Below are 7290 nucleotides of genomic sequence, written 5' to 3'. Positions count from 1 at the left end.
ACGAAGCTAATGAATTATAATCTTGTAAAATCCAAGGTAATACAGAGAAAACATAAACAGTCTGATGAAAGAAAAAAACAAAAAATCTGCATACAAAACAATTAGTAATAACTGTTTAACTTTCTAGGATGCTCCAATAAAATTTGATGAAAACTTACCCTCAGTGGTATTTGAGAAAATAAATGATGATGAAATGATAGCAGTAGAAAACTGGCGTGGAAAAAGAGAACTAAAATCGTTAAAGAAAAAACGATCATATTATTTCTCAAATGACTCGAACGCTTAATATGTAGACCTTAATTCTCAAGTAAATAAAAAGTCTTTGGGAATTATGTTAAATGGTAGTTCAAAAAAACTGAGATGCAGAATAATCAATAACAATAAAATTGAACTACTAAATTTTTATACCATATATTTCCACATTATAAACTCTTACGGTCCATTGTACGAGTTGACTGCCACTGCCACATAAGGGAAATGATCAACAAATTACTGAATGACGTAATTATGGCCAATGAAATTCATATATGCTCTAATGACTAGTGTCAACGGATAATGAAAACCATATCAGTTAAGTGTATTCCGTATTCCTCTCAATCTGCGGATTTTGGGGATTTACAAGTACATATTGATGATTTAATTACATTTTCATCATCATTATGCAGTTTCAATGATTGCGAAGGAATATGTACTATTGAAACAGTTTTAAAAAGCCACATTTAATTGAAGTTTCAAACATACCAGAAGGTCAACTAAACACACATTTTTCTAATTTTTACTAGTAATTCTAAATATCGTCATACAATTTAATTGTATTGCACATTTTTTTTTTTTTTGTTTAATGAAAACAGGCTTCATAAGAAAATTAATTAATAATATTATTAAAAAATTCAATGTAAATACAATTTTAAAATAATTAATATATTCATGTTATGTTTAATAGTGGTCTTGAACGAAAGAATGTAAATGAAATTTAATTATTTCTTTTAAAAACTTGTTTGGCAAAATATAGGAAAATAATTTTTTTAATAATCATTATTAAGCCTACTGTATCCTCCACAAATAAAAAATAATATTAGGTATTACTTAAATTGTTGCTAAACATTTATACATTTTATTTTAGATGAGTTATTTTATCAAGATGGTAAAAAAATGACTAAAAACTTATTAGATTTACCAAAAGCAGTATTCGGTGATGTTTTTTTTAGTTTGGAAAGCATATCAACAAGAATCACCATTAAAAATGAGTATTTCATACTACTGAAAGAACAGGTATTGGTCATTATGTAGCAGTTGCATTAAGAAATGACGGGCATTGGGAAAAGAATGATGATGACTTTAAACCAGTACCCATATCAAAGTTAACAGAATTCGGTGTTCAAATTATTTTATACACTAAAGAAACTTAAATATTGAAAACTAGAAATTTTACAATTTTTAAAGATAATAATTTTAATTTTAGACATAAAAAAGTTATACCATTATATATCATATGATTTACATTGAAGATGAAAATAATAAAATATTAAAAAGGCATTTTCTTCATTTCATAATTTAGGAAACCACAATACAGATGAATATTTAAACATTATTATGTGGGTTTTGATGGCCAAAATAATATGTAATAACATGTTTATACAAAAGGATATTACAAAATAAATTACTTAATCGACTTTCTAAAATTATGTAATAAAAAATGTTTGATTTTTATAGTATGAAATAATTTTAGTTTGGTAAATTGAAATATTTTTAAAAAATGAACTTTACTAGTCCAAAAAATTACAGAAATTATCCACAAAATAATGGTAGGTACCCTAAAAAGTTAAATTGTTGTTTTTTAATTTTATACAAAGTTTTTTTTAGTTTGCTAAAAATTAAACTATTTGTCTGCAAAAAATAAAAATTAGTCCTCAAAATTACGCAAAATAATGTATAAAAGAAAATTCAAAAATGCATCGAAATGGAGCTACATTGGAATAAAATATCTTGATATGATAACAATTCCATTAATAGTGCATTTTAAAAATTAATAAATAAGTATAACCCTACGTAACTTGGAATTAAAAATGCATTATATCTTCAGAATATTAAAAATATAATCAACATATTATAATCAAAATGGTTAAACAATTGAATATTAAAAAATCATTATATTTAAACATTGACTCGTTATCCTAGAATTACTGCTAGTTAGAAATCTGATTTTATTGAAAGCTTTTTTTTTTGTTATTTAATATTGATTTATATTTAACATTTAGGAAATTCGAAATGTTTTTAAAATAGAATATTATACTGGTTTCATTTTCAAACACAATTTTGATTACCTCCACAAAAAATGATTGGGTAAATACGATTTTAAACATTAGCCAAATTAATTTGTATTAATTTATTCATAACTTGCTAGTCTTAATATATTATGTATTTTATTTAAAATTAAAAATTTATGTTTTTAGATTCTGAACGAAGTGATGAATGTATTGATTTTACAACGATGTGTGTGTGTTTTTTTTTTTTATGTTTGTTTTTGTGTCTGTGTACAGCATAACTAGTCGAAATAATGCTTCAATTTCAAACTTTGGGGGTGGTTTCCGATGTAAAAGTGAATATCCTTGGTGACCTAACCTAGGTCAAAAGTAAACATTTTCCAACAGTTTTCAAAAAAATCGAGAAAAACAAAACAAAAAAAAAAAATGACAGAAAAAGGGGAGTTTCTACGCAAAACCAGTTTTCGACAAAATCGATATTTTTATATGGTTGTAATTCAAAAACTAATCACTGTAAATACTTGAAATTTTCACCAAATGTTTAAATTAGTGATATCTATATACAGTTTAATTTTCAAAAATTTTAAATTTTTTTTAAGTTATTTATAGACCACTGAAATTTTCGATTTTTTGAGAATTTTTTTTTGATGTGTCGATAAAAAAATGTTGGACATCCAAAAAAACATGAAAATTTAATACAAGGTTCCTTATAAGTTGTTATAATTGTAGCAAAAAAAATTAAAAATCGTTAGTCACAATTTTTTTTATAAGCGTTTATAGTTCAAATCTTTACGAAATCTGTCGAAAACGCGAATATTTGCAAGCAGGGCTTGAAACCGAAAAAAAATTTTCCGATTTCGATTTCGGTTTCGGATAACGGTATATATTTTTTCCGATTTCGATTTCGGTTTTGGACAGCGGTATATATTTTTTCCGATTTTGATTTCGGTTTTGGATAACGGTATTTATTTTTTCCAATTTCGTTTTTGTTTTCGAATACCGGTATTTATTTTTTCCGATTTCGTTTTCGGTTTTGGATAACGGTATTTATTTTTTCCGATTTCGTTTTTGTTTTCGAATACCGGTATTTATTTTTTCCGATTTCGTTTTCGGTTTTGGATAACGGTATTTTTTTTTCGATTTTGGGTTCATTTTCGATTCCCGTGGTCCCCACTGGTTGAAAATATTAAACTATTTCACCTTGCGGTAATGCGGTTAGCGGGGGAGCAACACACACCCAAAGAGACTTCTTCATTTAATGAGGTGGCCACTAAAACTTCAACACTAAATTATATTAATAGTTAATACTATAATTCTATAGTGAACAGTCAGAAAAATCTTACTCTAATGGGCGTCCATTGGACTTTACTATGTGTCCATTTGGACACAAATAACATCCTTAAATAATGGTGACACAAAGCGTGCAGTCCTAAATTTGAAGTGTGCACATGAATCTGAGATGTGTACTAACTACTAGTAAAATATAAGTTACATCTTACATAACAACACAGCAATTTGAAAAGTAAAATAAAATATTTTACTAGTAACTTGTAACTACTGAAAAATTATACAGGGAATATAATGTATATATTCTCATTACAATGGTCAAATTTCCATAAATGGTACTCCATTGGTACATGGGATTGGACTCAATTTACAGTGTAGTACAATTTTTAAGAAAAATAGGTGCTGGTGTGATAAGACTATGATTTATTTTTAATTCCGAGATAATATTATTAAAAATTTATAAATTATACACCTGTCACCATAAAATATGATCTAACCTATTTTACATCCTGTTTATTTATAAAATAAATTACCAAAGTACTTACATCAAAGTTATACCTAAACAGTTATAGTTATATATACAATTTAATTAGGCATACGTTACAACATTTTACATTTACATACTATTACGTCATATAAGTTATTAGTTATTACCACGAATTAAGATATATATCTTAATTCGTGGTTATTACTTATTCCTTATAATGAATAGAATATAATACTGTTTATAGAGTATTACCTATATATAAATATTATTATAGTCTAGACTTTAGAGTGAATTTGCAATCTAATTACCCGCATCTCACGACTCCTATATTTATACTTTATTTCCTTCGGACGACCCAACACTCCTCAGTTGACCGTAATTATAACAGCTTAGCTATTTAAGTTTAAATGTGATATGTTCATTTTAAATTGTTTTCCGTTTTGGATAACGGTATTTATTTTTTCCGTTTTCGTTTTTGGATTCAAATATCGGTATTTATTTTTTCCGATTTCGTTTTTGCTTTCAAATATCGGTATTTATTTTTTCCGATTTCGTTTTTGCTCTCGAATATCGGTATTTTTTTTTTCAATTTCGTTTTCGGTTTTGAATATCGGTATTTAGTTATTAGGATTTCGATTTCGGTTTTGAATACCGTTATTGATTTTTTTTGTTTTTGATTTCGGTTTTGATATCGATTTCGTTTTTTAACGGTTTTAAACGGTATTCAAAAACGGTATCAAATACCGGTTTCAAGCCCTGTTTGCAAGTAATTTTTAAGTTGAAAAATCATAAAATTTTTTGTGTTTATAACTAAGAATTAAAAATACAACACTAAGTTTTCCATAAGTTTTCCTTCAAATAGCTATAGATAAAACTTGAAACTTCATTATAGGAAAAATTTTAAGTGCGTTTGAATTTTAAATTTTTTTGAAATAGCGTAACGATAACGATTTATCCTCGAACGATTTTAAATATTTGTTATAATTCAAAAAGTATAAGTTGTAGATACAACTTTTTTATTAGCATTTGAAGTTCAAATATTGACAAAAATTCGTCAAAACCATGAATATTTGTTTTTTGTGTTTGTAGTAAAGTTGTGTGAGTAAAAAATTCTTAATATTTTCTAAATAATCGGGATAAACAAACTAAAAATTAACGGAAAAACAGGAAATTTTACGTACAATCAGTTTTCGACAAAATCGATATTGATTTTTTATGTAACTTTAAAACGAATGACTATTGATACATGAATTTTCGCCGAATGTTTATATAAGTACCTATGTTCTATCCACCATAAAATTTTTTAAAAAATTTGACTTAAGTTGAACTATTCATAAGTATATGCAATTTTCAATCATTATTAGTTTTTTTTTTTAATTAAAATCAATAAAATTTTATTTTTAAGGTAGAAATCTTGAAAATTTAATACAAGGCTCTTAAAGTATTAATACAATAACAGTTGAAAAATAAAATAAATTCATAGTTAAAATTTTTTTTTATAAGCATTCAAAGTTTGAGTTTTGACAAAATACGTAAAAATCACAAAAATTCACAAATTATTTTAAGCTAGAAATTCATAAAAAATTTCTTTTTTAAACTAAGATTTAAAAATTTAATATAAGATTCCTTACAAGTTTTTCAATCTTTATCGCAAAAAAAAATGTCCACAGGAATTGCAAATTAAATTTTTATAAGCATTTGAATTTTAAATATTGACAAAAGTTCGTCAAAACCATGAATATTTGCGAATTATTTTGTAGTTAAAAATTCATAATATTGTTTGTATTTTTATCTAAGGTTATAAAATTTAACACTAAGTTTTCCATAAGTTTTGCTTCAAATAGCTATAGAGAAAATTTGAATCGTCATTATTGGAAAAATGTTTTGAACGTTTGAGTTTTACTTTTTTATGAAATCGCGTAATGATAACGATTTATCCTCAAAACAGGTATATGTATATTGTATATCTATGATAATATAAGGTATTATGAATTATGATAACTACATGATAACTACACTAATTGATTAACCATGCCTTATGCAAAATGCGTCTTAATTGAAAAATCAAATATTTGTTTCAAAATAGAATATAATATGACAATATTTAAATATAATATATCCTAGACTGACAAATCATCTCCGTTCAGAATCGTTTTTCGTATACAATGATACCTATCATTGCATTCAAATTTAATTCCATCCATTACGGTAACCTACTGTACAGCAGAGCGACATCCACGACTTACCTGCTTTTTTATTGATTTTAATTTATGACTTTATATAATAACTTTCACGTTTTGATTATTGTTTTAATTTGTTTAAATTATATTTAAAATTTCGATGAAAAATTGGTTAAATGATATTGCGATATGCATTAAAATTTAAGAAAATAATTATAATAATGAGTCAGTTCAGTTACATTTATTTAATATGCCATTTATATTTTATAATTCATTTTTGAAATGTTCAATATAATAATATATACCCTTTATAGAAAATTTAGCTTGGACTTCATACTTACAAACATGTATTTTGGTTTATTTATAAAATATTCGTTAATCCACAATATTGTCGCTCGATCGTTTCTGACGTGAATAAAACATTCTAATTTTGTTTAACACATTGATGGACAGTACTGCTATAGCAGTAATTTTTAAATTTGATGTACGTATATCACTACTGATGTTGCAGTAGTTCAATATTCGTTTATTAAAACTCACTACTGCTATAATCGCAGTACTATTTTCGATGGTTTTATACGGTAGAGAATTTCCCACTGCCCTACTACAACTCAACGGACCATTGGGCACTGTATTTTACAACCACTTATTTCTATTTTTATATTTGCTGTTTATGATAATAATATTATCGGTAATATTATTGACAATTATTTACGACAGCTGTTTATTTTAACGAATAACAATCAGATATTGAATTCACTATTTATAATTTATATAAACTATCGATTGTTTCGTCATAATATTTAGTTTTGGTTATCCAGTTGCAGTTGTGTGTCGACTATCGAGTGATTAGTGCTGTAAAATGTAAATGAATATATTACCTATATAATATAATAAATTATGTCACGAAAAAACATCGAAGAAGTGTGTGGTTATTTAGATGAATCGTTCGAATCTGACTCTGACAGCTTATCATTCGTAGACGACTCAGATATCGATCCCGACTACAGGTTTCCGAGTAACAATAAAAATGTGTTACCAGCACCATCTGGTTCTAATGCAGAAATCCAGG

The 7290-nt window shown here is 25.9% G+C and overlaps 1 pseudogene; it reads left to right on the top strand.

The window, feature by feature from the left end:
- Positions 1–477: 477 nt before the first annotated feature.
- On the top strand, positions 478–1409 carry LOC149062384 (uncharacterized; annotated as a pseudogene).
- Positions 1410–7290: the final 5881 nt, after the last annotated feature.

Source organism: Diuraphis noxia, unplaced genomic scaffold (assembly GCF_037042655.1).
Source record: "Diuraphis noxia isolate RWA-SAM2 unplaced genomic scaffold, SU_Dnox_SAM2 contig0001, whole genome shotgun sequence".
Taxonomy (NCBI): Eukaryota; Metazoa; Arthropoda; class Insecta; order Hemiptera; family Aphididae; genus Diuraphis; species Diuraphis noxia.
Note: the sequence above shows the minus strand (reverse complement) of the source record. Positions and strands in the feature narration are given on the sequence as shown.